The sequence below is a fragment of the Haemaphysalis longicornis genome, unplaced genomic scaffold, assembly GCF_048455015.1.
Source record: "Haemaphysalis longicornis isolate Haplotype H1 unplaced genomic scaffold, Haemaphysalis longicornis Haplotype H1 scaffold_1, whole genome shotgun sequence".
Classification (NCBI taxonomy): domain Eukaryota; kingdom Metazoa; phylum Arthropoda; class Arachnida; order Ixodida; family Ixodidae; genus Haemaphysalis; species Haemaphysalis longicornis.
Window position 1 is genome coordinate 452568420 of NW_027526203.1, and position 15994 is coordinate 452584413.

At 44.6% G+C, this 15994-nt stretch overlaps 2 long non-coding RNA genes across 2 annotated transcripts; both read right to left on the reverse strand.

Moving 5' to 3' along the window:
• Nucleotides 1-263: 263 nt before the first annotated feature.
• Nucleotides 264-3460, reverse strand: LOC144173316 (uncharacterized). The gene is made up of 4 exons (XR_013323221.1): nucleotides 2952-3460; nucleotides 1875-1956; nucleotides 1349-1435; nucleotides 264-684 (listed from the first exon to the last, which is right to left on the reverse strand). It is a non-coding gene; the product is annotated as an uncharacterized LOC144173316 (long non-coding RNA).
• Nucleotides 3461-11790: 8330 nt separating this feature from the next.
• On the reverse strand, nucleotides 11791-13681 carry LOC144156050 (uncharacterized). Its single transcript, XR_013319684.1, has 3 exons — nucleotides 12326-13681; nucleotides 12000-12159; nucleotides 11791-11912 (listed from the first exon to the last, which is right to left on the reverse strand). It is a non-coding gene; the product is annotated as an uncharacterized LOC144156050 (long non-coding RNA).
• Between the last annotated feature and the right edge of the window lie 2313 nt (nucleotides 13682-15994).

The window sequence follows — 15994 nt, forward strand, 5'->3', positions numbered from 1 at the left end:
GTTACGTGAACAGCTTCACAAACATGGCCAAATATACAGATTCTTTACCTCAATATTTGATGTATGCAAAGTATTTCAAATTGTTTGGTACTGCAATTGAACAATTTCAGACGAATTCGAGTTTGAGCTACATATATAAAATGGTTCTCAGAGGTGCACTTTCCCAGTACAGCGTTATTGTCATGGTTCCCCACAGAAAAAACACAGAATGTGGGAAAGTAGAAAAAACATTTATTACAAATTCACTGTTTATCAAAGCAGTGTTTATGGCTATGTTCCCTGCATTCTCTGTTTCACTGAGAGTCTAATATTACACTGGAATTCACTTGTCTTTACGAATCCATCTTTACACTTCCCTCTTAGGTACCTCTTTACAGTTCCACCTGAGTTGTGATTCCCACGCCAAGTTATGGTTTTTTATGCAGCACTAACAACTTTCTAGGCCAATTGCAATCTGTCTTTTGGACAAACTTTAAATGGGATCTATAATTTCCTGCATGAAAAAAGGCGCTTGGAAAAATTCAGAGATAAGCTTCGCAATTTACGTAGTACAGAAGCAGGCACAAAATCAGGGCACGCTGAAGATTTCCCCGAGGTCATCTGAATGACTTGTTCCCTGCTACCGCAGATGGAGGTACATATGTGAGGGGCCGTCACTTGGATTTCCCCACCTTGAAGAGCCATCTACAGAAAATTTCAGAAAAAGAACAAAATCCAGTGTACCATAAGCCCCTCAACCAAATCACAGGCATGTGAAGTACGAAAACTATATTGCACGAAAATGAAGACGGAGACCAGAGAATGAAATGAAAGGCCACACCAGAGAAGGAGTGATTTAGGGCCTTTCAAATAATTTCACATCATTTCAGTAATCGTTACACAGAGTAATTTGGCCTCATTGTTCACAACAACGCGAAGCCACTATAGTCATACCGGCCAACCTTCCCGAATTTTAATCGTGCCGTGTTCCTGTTTATCTCGCGAAATCTTTCTGCATGCTCACCCAGAACAGGCAGAAAATTTGGGCTACGAGATAAACTGACATACGTTTGCAAAAGAGAAAGCAAAAACATTTCCGCACCTTCATGTGGAATCACAACTACAAGCAACAGAGCGAACGTCGCCCTAAACCCAGGAAACGTGCTTTCACGATGCTGACGCCGTCTGCGTCACATTTTTCGCTGTACTTAAACATCTGCCTCCGCCCCCCCCCCCCCCCTCTTGTACTGGCAGTTTCATTTTGAACGAGGATCCCACGTGGAAGCCGAAACGTTTTTCACTTCAGTAAGGTGTTCTTCTACCGGTGGTTTCTTCCTCGGCTATTGGTAAAAAGGAATCGAGAACTTACAATTTTTCTTCGTTTAAATGTGTTGTGGGATAGGATACATCTAGAACTTGCACCGATCTTCAAGTGGCATTCCCGGGAGGTCTGTACCTGTAATGAATCAAAGGGTTACTTGGGTTAAAATTTAATAGGCTTTAGAGCTGGGCAGTTGGTATACATTCATAATGAAAGAAGACCCCAAACTTGACAAGACGAAGAAAAGAACACAGCACAAGCCCTCACTAACAACTGGAGCTTTCTTAAAGAGCTCTTTTCGAAAAAGAGTTCTTGTTGGCTCTGCAAAAACTGAAAAACTACAAAGCTCCATGCTGGGGAAATCGTTATGTGAATTCATAAAGTTCATGTAGTAACGAACTGATAGAAAGAGTCATTAAACATGAGGCGAAATAAGATACGAAATATAACATCATAACACTTGAAGTAAGGCCTCGCATTTTTACAAGTGAATCATACTTTTGTCTGCGCAGGCCTGGGTGCCTTTTACAAAGAATATTTGAATGAATGAGTTTTAGTTATTGCATTTTCATACCGTTGTTTCCACGAAAATCAGACTTAATTTCAACTTGTGTCATACGCAGGGGAGTCCTGATTGTCAGCTCAAGGAACACTGCCTGCAAGAAAAACAATAGTGCTCACAAGTCATAGCATAGGTAGCCAGATGCAACCACACTTTTCCAACAGCCAGGAACCGATTAGGGTGCAGCACCCATTTTTACACCTGCACTTGTCTCTGTGTAATTCGTCACAATTTCTGTATCATCAAAAAACAACAATCAAGCAGCCTGCATGCTGGCTCATACATATCACCATTCTGTAAATCGCTTTACTGCACTACACTAGTATAACGCGAGACAACCATTTGCCCTGCAATACCACGCGAATAAATAAACGACTGATTTGTGCGAATGGGAATAATAAACCCACTTAACATGGTGACAATGTCCCGCTACCTCAAAATGACTAACACCAAATTTACCCACTCAAGGAAAAGAATGACAAAAATGAAGAATGTTGTAGATATAAAAACTTTTTATTGTGCGGTAAGGCAAACTTTCACAAAAAAAGAGGCTTGCGCTGGACAGAAGTGAGTTTAGAAATTTCGGGCAGCATTTAGTGGACTACTTTTCTGCAGCACACACCTTGTGTTTATCCGGATGTATTACTACAAGACCAATAAACTAGACACCATTCCGAATATATGCAGCGAGAAAAATGAATATTTCCCGACGGCTGAAACAAAATGATAATACCCAGAGAATAGCGCGATAATATAAGACTTTATTGGGAAAAAAGTGCGTCCGATGCAGCCAACAGCGTAAACAAAACGCTCAACACATGACGAAGGCGCGCAGAGCAGAAAGCAGGCCACGAGCGCCGTTATCTGTTATAATGTACGGGCTTTCACGATCGTCCGCTCTAATCTGACGCAGCGAACGCAAGCCCGTGATTTCATTCAATTGCCGTCGCGGGCAACAGAAAACGTCCAGCGAAGCAACCAGTCGGGTAACGAAAATCCCTCTCGAATGCTGCAATTTCAAATTGAAAAGCCCCCAGCGAAAAGATACACAAAATGAAAACACGGAAACCGTTACGGGAGTATACTCACCGAGTTCGCTTTCACTGGCGCCGGGGCATCGGTCCAACATGCGAACTTGACGCTGGTCGTAGAAGAACGGGCCGTGTAGCGCTGCCAGTCACAAATGGGCTCGCCGCAGCCTCCGCGACTCACGCCGACAAATAAGTCTTGTAACAGCCATCCTCGCTTCATCGTAGTGGTATCACAGCGGTAAAAAGGCTCGAGTGGCGCGAAAACGCGGCCACCGGACCTGCGGGCGCCGCCATTTCTCTATATCCCGTCATGCAACAGAGAAATCAACGGCCGCCTGGAGAGAAGGCGCGACGAGCATCTCTTATAGGTTACAGGGCGTTTTATAGGTTACAACGTAAAGGTTACATGACAGATTTTGTTGATGTAACCTATAAATCATTAATGTAACCTATAAACCGCTTTTAACTTCCCGCTTGTAACCCTTAGAATGGACTGGGATGAAGAAAACATCAAAATGGATCCATTGTAACCTTTATTTTATAGGTTACATCCCTTTAGAAGTTACATTATGGGTTACCAGGATTAGAGTGTATACCCGGAGCTGTTAGAATGATTCCCACATGATAAGACCCCCGATTAAGTGAAATGACCATCTTTGCTGTGATTCGTGTTTTTGTAAATCTATATGACCATGCGGACATTATCTAACCACCATGCCAAATCAACTTAAGAGACACACGTCAAACGTGGCCACCTGATCGTTTCATTGAAGCAGTTATTGGCTGTGTCAAATAAAAAAGTACGAAAATTTATATTTGTATGCACTTCTTTTTCCACTCGGTATTTTCGCATTCATGGCCTGTCGGTCAGAATCCTTACCCTGCCTGCGCTCGCTTTTTTGTCAAAAACTTGCAAGTAATAGACCCACGAATTTGTGAAGTTTCACAGGCGATAGCACGTTGTATTTCACAGGCGAGAGCACGACCCAGCTGTACCTTTTAATGCGTCATTACCATCAACAAAGGAACAATCTTCCCGGAGCCAAACTAAAGTGGTCAAAAATAAACCCGCGGAGCAGCAGCATGAATAAGGCTGCAAGACTATGGCTCGGGAAAGCCGTGCAAAGCTCTCTTGAAGCACGTGAGAAGGGGGGCAGGCACCTTTGTGCAGCGCTCCGGCGTTAGTTGTGGCATCGCGCGCATAAGGACAAACAGGAGAAAAACGACCCGTTAATGATCTGGGCGCAATCCCGTTGTTCGCGCGTACCCTTCGATCGGCGCCATTGATTGATCTTCCCGCAGGCCGCGCTAATTGCCTCGGAAGAGGCTCTCATCTGTCAAAGGAAGCTTTCGCGCTTCCGCTTTCTCGGACAGCACCTGAATGGGGCGCAGGAGACGGCCGCTGAGTGCGCAGCTCATAATAGAGCATCATGCATGCGGGCCCTCTCATTGTTCGCTAGACTGTTTTGACAACAGCCTCCGAATGAATACAGTTCGTTGCTCCAAATATGGTGGGCAGGTATAAAAAAATATCCTCAACCTTTCCTCGTGTTTAAAGTATACACTGCGCAGGGATGCTCGCCCTTCCGCGGTAACATCCTTGTTCGGAAGAACGTCTAATCATCAACCATATGCTCTAGTGAACTATAGGCACCTAAAAACTTGGCTTGCTTGTCCAGCACCAATTTAAAGCAGTTCCGTGGCAGTGTGGTCACTATATTCAGAGCCAGTACGGGACTGTGCACCAGTTTTGACTCATATGACCTCTAGCGGGAACGAGGAGGGGTGTGGGGAATTAAGTTGGTCTGTATACCGTGGCCCGCATGGCTGATAAATGCAGTTGCGCCGCGCATGCGCTGTAGCCTTTACGCTGTCAGGTATAAAAGCAACGCTTAGTGGTGTGAGCTCATGTGCAGTGGGCAGGTATTCATACTGACGGCACTTCTAGGTACTGTGCCTACGTGGAGTTCTACGAGCGCCTTGACTCCCTACGTGTGCAGGGAACAATAGATGGGGCCACCTTACTAACAACACTTTTTTCAGGTCGCCATGATGTCGAGTTTTAACTTCATAGGTACCGCCGGCAGAGAAAGCTAACAGAACTTTCCTTTAATGACACTTAAAAGGCATCAATGCTAACGTTTTAAGCAAGTGCCAGGTGTTGTAAGACCGCTTCGACGACATGATGTTCGCATATGAAGGCTCGCAATAGAAGAGGCTCTGGTGGCCACCGAATATTACTCAGAGCACCAAACACGACTGAGTCGCTTTGAAGCAAGCTATGCAGATGTTGTTCCTCCTCCCCTGTTTGTATATGTATGCATTCCACCTGCTTGACTTCCCTCTGCATCCTCTGAATGTTATATATATATATATATATATATATATATATATATATATATATATATATATATATATATATATATATATATATATATATATATATATATATATATATATATATATATATATATATAGCACGAGAAGGTCCAGGCATGGTCTGATTATGGGAGTTTAACATGCCGAAGCTAGCTATGAGTCACGCCGTAGTGGAGGGCTCCGGGTTAATTCAACAGACGGCGTTTTCGCTTTCTGCCTCCATCAGAAAGCAGCCACCGCGGCTGGCAATCGAACCGGCAATGTCCTTGGGCTCAGGAGCACAACCAGGCATGATCTACGGTTAAATGTTTGGGTGCGCTACTTTGCAAATTGGCTGATGGCTCAATTAACGAACCTTCATTACTCATGATTTGACGTACCAGATCGTTTAGCCACTTACGCTGCATTTAACCTAATATATTTAGGACTGAGCGGGACAAATTAGCCATGGCGTACGCGAACTGGATATTGCTGGACCCTGTGTATACGGCGTTGTACTGCGTTCAATATCATTGCCCAGAACACCGACTAGGTGTTGTAAGAGGCGCCCATTCCCGCTCGCCATCTGCGCGGCGTCGTCATCGGACGTTCAACTCGCGATGTCGCCGCGATGGGCTACCGGCTCAGGTAGCCGCGGGGCGCCTCGTAGAGCGACCTCCGAGTCCGCAGTCAGCGCGACGAGCGCGACAAGACAAATTGCGCGCCACGCAGGTCTTCCTTTTGTGGCGCGCCGCGCTGATAAGCCATATCACGTGCGCGCCAACCGGCACCGCTTTGTGCCGCCTCGCTCGACTCGACGTTCATGTCGTACAACGGCTGGTCGTCGCTGGCATTTGTGCCGCTGGCAGGCAGGCAGCCGCGGTTGAACGCGGCGACGAGGCGTCCTCGCGTGACGCGCGCTGCTGCTGGCGAAGAACCACCGGGCCTGCTTTTATTGGACGCACGCCGAGCGAATCCGAGGTTCAAAATTGGAGCGGAAGAAAGCGCGGCGCAGCGCTTTGTTGCCGGCTGCGCTGTAGCTCGACGAGCTGCTCCCACGGCTTTCAGGCCGGCCGGCGCACTGCCACAGAGTCGGATCCGCGCGCGGGTCTGATTATGGCGGCGCGTCCGTGGGCCGGCCTTTGTCGGATTAGGTTTCCGCTTCACGGTTCCGAACCCCCGGGGAACCCGGTGGCGGTGGGGGACCCCTGAATTGCGAAGATGGCTCCGCCTTCGCCGGGACTCCGGTTATGGACTGGCGGTCAAATGGCCTGTTATCGCCGCTTTGACATTCGCCGGAGGACCCCCCTATTGTGGGCGGCTGGTTCCGCTGCCATGAAAACGGGATCAATGCGCGCGCGATGGCCCTGTTTTGCGAGTCATCGAGCGCCCCTCGGGCGCCGTCATAACCAAATACAGATGGGCTCGGATCCAGCGCTTCAGGCAAAGCGGCCCCTTCCCCCCGACTCGGCATACGCCGGGGCTTTGTTCCTCGCGCTGCTGCTGCTGCTGCTGCTCGCTCAATTACAGCAACGAGCCGCTAATGGAGCCTCTTTGGGCCATCCGCGTGGGGTGGAGCTGCGTGAAAAAAGAGGGAATGCAAAAAAAAAAAAAAAAAAAAACGGAGGAGAAAGCATCGCAGTTCTCAGGGCACATTATTGGCAGATGCACTGTTGTTGCGATTTGCGATGGCGTGTGGCGACTGTTCGCAGCGTGGTTGGTTGCAGAACGCCCTGGTGATCTGACGCACGTGTGCAGACCACCAACGTGTCGCCCACCGCATGTGTTTCTGCCTTTTCTGAATTTAAACTGGAACAACGCCGTTCAGGTGTACATAGTAATGGTCACGTTCGGCCCATGAGCGTCGGCAGCTATAGATTTCGTCTTGAGGGGTTCAAACCCGTTGCATTGGAAGAGGAGGCAGTGAGGGTGGGGGAAAGGGCAATTGTACTGGTCTGGGTTGGGGAGGGGGGGAGGGGAGGGGCTTTTACACTCCCTTGCCAACGCCCATGGTTTGGCCCATAGTATACTCCAGTCAGCACAACCTGCATTCGGACCAACTGTGCCTGTTATGTCAAGAAGCGCAGGCACAGATCTTTCCTCGCGGAGCTTCGTCACTGTAAGCAGTACACAGATAATATGAAACATCGCTCAATAAGTGCAAGCTTAAAAAAATATATTTCGCATGCCCTGGTCCTTTTTTTTCTGGCTTCTAATTTCTGCTAACTAACGTAAAATGCGGAAAAAAGAGGCGTCATGGCGCCTGCCGGGCAAAGCGAATAGATCGCAATGTGCCTGTTTGCAACCCTATAAAACGCCGAGAACTCGGTTAGGTACATTTCAATTTGTAATAACGTAGATAAAATTGGGCCTATTACATGATTAGACGATTTGAAAACCACGTTAGAGCGGATAAGTATCCGTGTGTATGACCTATTGTATGCTGGTGATGAAATCTTACAGACGGTTCAATGCATAAATGTGGGCGAGTTGCCTGCTGGAGCCCTCAACATAGTAAAACAATGCGGTAGAGACTTGACATAGGAGAGGACACACAGTACTATAGCGCTAGTCCTGTGTGTCCTCTCCTGTGTTAAGTCTCTACCACGCTGTTTAAATATGTTTCACTGTTGCAGACGGGAGTTCAACCGAGACGCATAAATGATTTAACTCAAGCTGGTGATCGTAATGAGCAGTATTACTTAAATTTCAAAGTGACTTGGCTTCGTCGTATTACGTATTAGGTGAAAGGTGTCGCTGAAGGAACAAACGTGCAACTAATGCAAGGGCCTACCCCTGATTTTTACTGTATTCAAAGTATACTACGAATAAGAAAGTTATCAGTACACAAATGAGACATGAAATTAACGCTTTGAAAACACGAATATGACCCATTTAATTACGAAATAATGTAGTAGTTACTATATGTAGAAGTACTTATTGAAATACAGATCAGTACAGCTAGCTCACGCTATAGTTATGAGTGGTTTAGCGTGCAAATTGTCGTATGGCAAAACCAACCAACAAGTGCTACACCTATAATCGTACGTGTGGATAGCAAGTCCTGCCTTTCTGCTTTGTGTTTAATGCCACCCTCCGACAGGTCTTTGTCAAATGCGTTCCTGCACAATTAGTTTAGGATACATAAGAAGGGAGATACCACAGACCTTAAGAATTAGAGACCTATCAGCCTACTCTCAGTTGTTTACAAGCTGCTTACCAAAGTAATAGTTAACCGCATAAGTGACAGCCTAGATTCCCAACAACCCAGGGAGCAGGCCGGGTTTAGGAGAGGGCACTCCACCATGGATCACATCCATGTCGCCAACCAAGTAATAGAAAAATCTGCAGAGTATAATAAACACTCTTACATGGAATTTATATACTATAAGAAAGCGTACGACTCAGCACACACCGCAGGGAATAGAAGAAGAGGCAATACAGGAAACTTACATAAGACTTATAGATAACGTATATAAGGGATGTACGAGCAGGATAATCCGTCAAGCAAAGCGACAATTTCCCCATTCGAAAGGAAGCAAGACAGGGAGGTATGCCATCTCGCCAAAACTGTTCACAGCATTTTTGGAGGGGGTGTTCAGATAGCTTGACTGGGAAAACACAGGATTAAGGATAAACCGAGACTACACTCTTAATCTGGATCCACATAAGATCCACTTAGTAACTGGAACTTTTTTTCAAAAAAGTTCCACTTATATATTTGGAACCGTGTTCCACATACTTTGAAAATGTAAGTGGAACAGTGCACCACATATTTTTGCAGCTAAATTATCTGGATCGGCGTTCCAAATAAAAGTATACGGATCACTGTTCCAAATAAACGGGTAGTGTAAGTTACTGGAACACTGATCCACGTAAAGTGATTATGGATTTATCCGCTGCGCCGTTCCAGGTACCTTCAGACCAGCTGTTTATATAAAACGGTGTTCCGATAGACGTTGAGAAGCTGTCTATGGGACTCCACTTTTCCAATATATCTGCTTTCCTGTTGGTATAAACTGAGGTCATTTGCCAGGCTGGCGGATGCATTGGTATCAGAAGGAAACCGCAAGCACCATTCTAACGCAGCCTTGACATATGTCCCACAGTGGTACCAACAATTGGAAAACAGAAACCGCCGCAGCAGTGTGGTCCCTGACAGTTCCCAACAGTTGCCTATCGGAGCACAGTTCTACATAAAAGTTGGTCTGAGATACCTGGAGCGGCACACAGAGACTTTGGCTTCATCCGCCGCATCCTGTTCTGGGTTTTGGCTGCATGTAAAAGAAACCAGACTCGCATTAAAATACATACCAAACCAACTATTAGCACTGGTACAATGCTTTTCAAAACACTAAGCAAATTTTATTCGCTCGTAGTATTGCGTACATTTGAGATACGGAGACATATCTGTTTCCACTTGGGCAGAAAATGACCAGCGTACAGGATCAAATACCCAAACGATATCAAGTGGCCAAAACGATCTAAGGGGCATTTTCCTATTTTCGCTAATATTTACCATTCTTTTTTGCTAAAAAAACATGGGTAATAAAGATGGCTTTAAGCGCAACCGCGTCACAAACAGACTTGTACATCTACCCTCGCACTAACTCAAAAAGCATTACACAACAGTGAACATAAAATATGCTATTTTATCACATGAAATCAGGTACCGCAAATGCGGAAGTACCCACAGCGCTTGCCATACCATGTTTACGCATCCCGGTTCCAAAATATGCAGTTTGCTATTAAATTGTAGGGAAAAGCCAAAAATACAAGCCATACACGGTTGGATTATCACAAGACATACAAGAGTGTAGGAAAAGAACACCGGAGCCAATACTAAGAATATTATATTTGCACAGAAAAACCTACCGGAAGCATGTGGCACTATTGCACAACTAAAACATACACCATATATCAATATCAAGCTAACTGTAGCCAAAACCGACTATATACGCGCCCTGAAAAAGCCTTTCACTGAAGCCGCGTTGCTTCCCCGACAATTTGTAGCTATTTAAAATAACTTATAAAAAAAAGCTCATAGCACCCAGTGTGAATCTTACAAAATTTTACAAACCAGATAGCTCGGAGCATGTTACGCATTTTAAAATTTCACAAGCAGCCTAACTCTAAAGACGTTATTAATTCCCTCAAGAACAATTCAGACATCCCAAATAACCAAGCCAGGTAGCTTTGAAACATACAGGTGACCAATTTTACCAAGCCAACTTGGAAGCATTTTTCCAGCCGGAACATTTATCTGAGGTAAAATTCACAGTTGCGTGCTATACAAACCCTACTATCATGACGACAGTATGCTTGTGACCAAAGCACTGCCTCTAACAAGCAAGAAATGCAACTTAGTCCAAAGTAAACAACTTTTTCAAGCCAAATATGTATATTTCGCATTCTTCTAGGGCTTAGGTGTCAGCTAAGATACAGTACAAAAATTGATTAATAAAGCCCCAAACCGTCTGTGTAAATAATTACTCTTACGTTTGCATCCATCAATAGCAGCACTGCCATGGAAAAAAATTACGAGCTGCACTTGAATAATAAAAACGTTACAGTGCAGTGCCATTAACTACATTAACAGAGTAACAGAGTAGCTGCAAAGGCAGCCTGCGCTTTGTGCCAATAATGAAAAATTGCAAAGGAAAGCACGACTTCACTTTTGCAATTGACATGCCGCTTGCATCTACCAATCATTTGAACCACGACATATCTTTCCGAATAGGCTTCAACGTCTAACAATAATTAAAAACCCCAAGTAGAGTGACCACATCAAGTCTTTCAACAGAGCTTTCAACTTAAATGACACCAGGCTACTGTTAAATGGCCAAGAACTCTCTGCAAAAGTCCCAAGAACTCTCCAAAGTAGCATAAGTTTCAGGAGATTAAGATGAAATATACGGCGAGGAGGATGACCACATCTTGATGTGACAACGCAGGCGGAAAATCCATGACGTGTTTCTTGCAGACAATATTTACGCTGCCATTTTCTTCTCTCAAAATAACTGGACCTCGAGAATAACTGGACCACGTCATGTACCTTCAAGGAAGGAACAAGAACATTTTGTTAGACGATGGCTTTAAATGAGTGAGTTGCTTAGGATACCCCTTTTATAGCGCAGTAATTGATTGAAATATCAGCGATTTCTTGGTTTCTTTTCTGGGAATGCTGCTAACAATGTACAAAAAATATTAGCACAGACTGTCAATGGCCGTTCTCTAATTTTGGAAAGCGACCGCATTGGGCGTGGCCGTGGTGCCGTATTATCACAGCAGCAACTCTCAATGTGAAAGCAAAATGTTTGCAAAACTTGAACGCAAAATAATAGTTTTTTTGTCCACATGTTGAAGCATCCGAAACAGGCTGAATGTGAAGGTATTTCCCAATATTGGAGTTCACGATTTATTTTTAACAGTAAGATTTTGCTACAAAGAAAACTACCACAAATTCAGTCCCGCAAAAATAAAATGCCAGCTTCAATAAACACTACCATAAATTGAGTCCCACAAAAATAAAATGCCAACAACTAAAATTAAGATGCAGGCGTTCCTGGCAGGGCCTCCTCGGAGTGCATTTCCAGGAAAGTTTTGCCAACGTGTTCCCAAAAGCTCTTACTGTCGTTTTCACCTACAGGTCAAGTTATCACTGAAATGGTGTTCCGAAGCCATTACGTATATTGCAACAACCTAAAAAGGGACCATCAAAGTTCCAGAACTGGGAGTGCGTACTTACTTGTAGAATGCAATGATTTCATCCCGTACAACGGCTTTCATGTGTTTCCTTTTTGTGAACACACGCCTTCAAGAACGGTGAACACACGCCTTCAAGAACCAGGAAAATGGCAGTATGCATTCCTTGTTCCATTGTTTTAAGTACCGGTCCGCCCTATTTCCTAGAAAATAAAAACAGTATAAAAATATCGAAGCATAAATTTACGCTTCCCTCTCGTACAATGCCTGATAATTTGTGCTAAAATTTATTTTGCAGCAAGAGCCCTGGTAACGTTTTCAGGCGAAACAATTTTAAATATAAAAATATTTGAACATTTTTAGGCTCACCTGTCATTGCTCCATGGGGAGTGGTGAACGTCTGTATAATACGCAACACTCAAGAGGCACTCTTTCGTGGCTTTATGACTTCCACAATGCATTCATAATCTGCCACACTTGTCACGACGACGCCTCGGCGTGCCGAAGATGTCTTCAGCCACAGTGAATGCCACAGCCATGATTTCAGAGGTATATGTAAGGAATGGAAATAATTCGTTTTAATTTCTGTTCTTCAGAGAAAGGAAAACAATTGTCGCAAACTACCAGTGTAGAGACAAATGTCTCCACAGTCAGCCATAGTCTGCATCTGGACAGGTTGTACAGATCGTATACAGAATGTAGCAATCTGCTTTGGCGGTATATTTTCTAAGTTCAAGGAAGCACAGAAATGGGTTAATGTTGGGTGCACATAGTGATGCAAGAACTTATCACCTGAGCGTTGTCGGAAATTATTTCGACTCTCGGGTTACCACCGACAATGACGGCATAAAAATGCAAGAGTGGCTTATTTCTAACGCGGTTCGTGAAGTAGCAACCACTAATTATGGATATTGGATAATTATCCTGAAGTCTCAAGTTACCACTGACATTAACAGCATAGAAACGGCAGCACACTTTCTATATACCCGCTGCGTGTTGTGTTTCCACATTTCTTCCCCTCTACAAAAGAAACGTTTGTTACTGCGGTACTGCTAAGACAACTGTCCCTTCCATTTCTCTACACTTCAGGCAATGTTATTTAAAATAGATCATCTCAGTTGGTCAAAGGAATTGAAAGAAACATGGAACATAAACATGAAACATGGAAACATGGAACAGATAAACGTAAGATCACGCCTTGAAAGCACATCAACACAACTCGAAATAGCGTCTACCTTGCGCGCAACGGGCAAGGTCGAAGACTCCCGGTCTGGTAAGCACAGTAAATGCTTTCTACTCAGCAGACTAACACAACGACGCAATTACCACGCAAAGTTTAAAAATACCAATAAATCTAAGGACGGACGCTCCGACAAACTTGCTTGGAAGTTGTACACGTGTGCACGCGCGATTATCGCGAGCGACTAACCCGACAAGATTCGCTACCGCAGAGATACATAGCAACCGTCAATATACAACTAAGCAAAGCCACACAGTAAGGAAACATCCAATCATGAAACGCGCAAACCAGCAACTTCCTTATAGCAATGGCTAACGAACGCAGTCAGAAATGTCCAGCCGACTCTGACCCACGAACACGGAAGTTTTGGTAAATTACGGCTGCAAACGTTTCTCCAACACATGTTACACGCCGCGACCACAAGCATGGATGACACACGAACAACGGGCAGAGAGGCGGTATGTTTATCGGACGCAGTTAACAAGGATGTCACTGAACAACAACCATTACTAGCACATAAATAAGCAGCACTGACCTTTTTTGCGCCTCCTCGCAAAACTCCACTTCGTCGAACAGGAAATACAGCCCGGGCATATGAAAAAATTCGCAGTTGCACGCCGCAATCAACCCAATCAAACTGCTAACGGCTGCTAACGGTTCTCGCCAGCGTGACCGAGAATTTCTTTAGTAAATATCAGGCACATCGCACGAGCAATTGCGAAACCCGCTTGGGAATGCCACTGGTGGCGCTGCATGCGGAAGACCGTAAAATTAGCGGAGGGAATCCTGGAAGATGGGGAGCGCTGCTGTCGTTTAAAGTGTTGACGCAGTCCCGATTTTTATCCGTCGTCGTCGTACCCGTTGCAGCCCCACTGTACCATGAATCAACGCAAAAACAGCTCTGCCGTGCTGCTGATGACGCATGAGTGGCGGTCTTTTCCTCATGGCTTCGGCAAACTTTCGGTCTTGCGGAGGCTTTGGCGATGCGCCCGCATAAGAGCTCATACAAACTCGGCACACGTGATGGCTTTTATTTGATTCGGAAAACGGGCATATGCGTCTAAGCGGACGTTTACGCCCGCTGAGGCCGAAACAAAGCTCAGATAATAGCCGCGTTAGCGCGTTAGTACTGGCTAAAGTTGTTTCTCGCGGAGGGCCGTGAGTGCGTGCGATATCCGAGCTTAACTTTGGATGGCAATTTCTGCGTTACTGTTTACAATGAACGCAAAAGGGCGTGGCTTCATTTACTGCTTTTCTTGACAACAAGCCTTTCCGTAGTCAATAAAATATACTGCGACGCTCTTAGATACCCACGTTATATAAAGCTACTTACAGCTAATTAGCGAGTAATAATACATCGGCCCGTTTCCCAGCCCTTTTCCATCCTGAACACCAATACTACAGGAAAACAGCAACTGGGGAAGCAGCTGGAGAAGGCGGGTCATTCAATGAACTTCAATTACTATGACAAGACACAACAACAGCAAGTTAACTCTGCGCATTTTTGCCGTTACTGCACAGCATAATTAGGAATTACAATGTCATTTCAGCATTAATACATACAAAATAATGCAGGTATCACGTGGTATATTTAGTTGTCCAAGTTTAGTTCCGTTCACCCAGTCAACCGCTCCCTGCAAAGATGCTTTTGTTTTTGCTTGTGGAAATTAAAAGGGACTCACGTGTTAGCATTCCTATCGGACTTACTACGTCATGACCAACAGACTTAAAAACCATCGTGCACCAATACGAATAGTTTTACAAATACATACCGATATTCACAACGGCCTAGTTTGCTTATTTTAGATATATGTCGCTTCTCTACTGAAACAAAGAAATAAAACTCTCGCATGGTAGACCGCTAGCGCCTTCCAGTGAAGACTGGATAAACCAAAATGCGTTTCTTGTTTTTTTTATCTCTGCAAAGAAATGATATACAGCAGTCTCCCGTTAAGACGAACCCGAAGGGACCGTAAAAATGTATTCGTATTATCCGAAATTCGTCTTAAGCAGAGGTGTATTGGATTGTGGACGTTACAAGAGAAAAATGTTGTGGTTCTTAATCAGTGTTGGTTTTAACCAAGTTCGTCTTAACGAGGGTCTACTGTATTTCTAGAAGAAGCAAACCGGGTCGTTAGTGTCATTTCTGTGAATTTGTAAAACTTCTTGTATCGGTACATGGTGCTTTTGAATTAGTAAGTCTCATGAATTTGCGTCATGAATTAGTGAGTCCCATATGAATTGGATCAGGTGAGTCACCCTTAATAGCATGCACGAGACGAAAAATGCTAACGAACATCCAAGCATATATAACTGCATTCGTGACATGCTGCGTGCAGTGTCGGTCGGCACAGTCGGTTAACACTATGTATATACCGCATCAGAGCATAAATAACGTGGACTAAGTACCTATTTTACAGCAGATTGTAGCCATTTATACGTTCCTGTAAAGCACTTCAAATTGTGCACGTACTACAACACAGCAAGCTGATGGCTGAGCATTGAGCAAAAAACAATGTTTCTGCGACGCTTTGTGAACCAAATGCAGAACATGCAATAGTCTCAACAACCATATATATTTCTTTATGAGGTATCCACAAAAGCCCAATGAATTCTTCAGCACTACCACGGCTCTGTCCCAAACGCAGAAGGAGAACCTGAGGACATCTGGTCCTTCTCAAATTCAAGCCATTGGTGATTTCAGACGTACTGCGCGTCTGCAATTAGCAAAAGACGATATTCACTAAAGCGGTCTGAGCGCCGCAGACAACCTGAAAGGGGTTCGTGGAATTTCTATT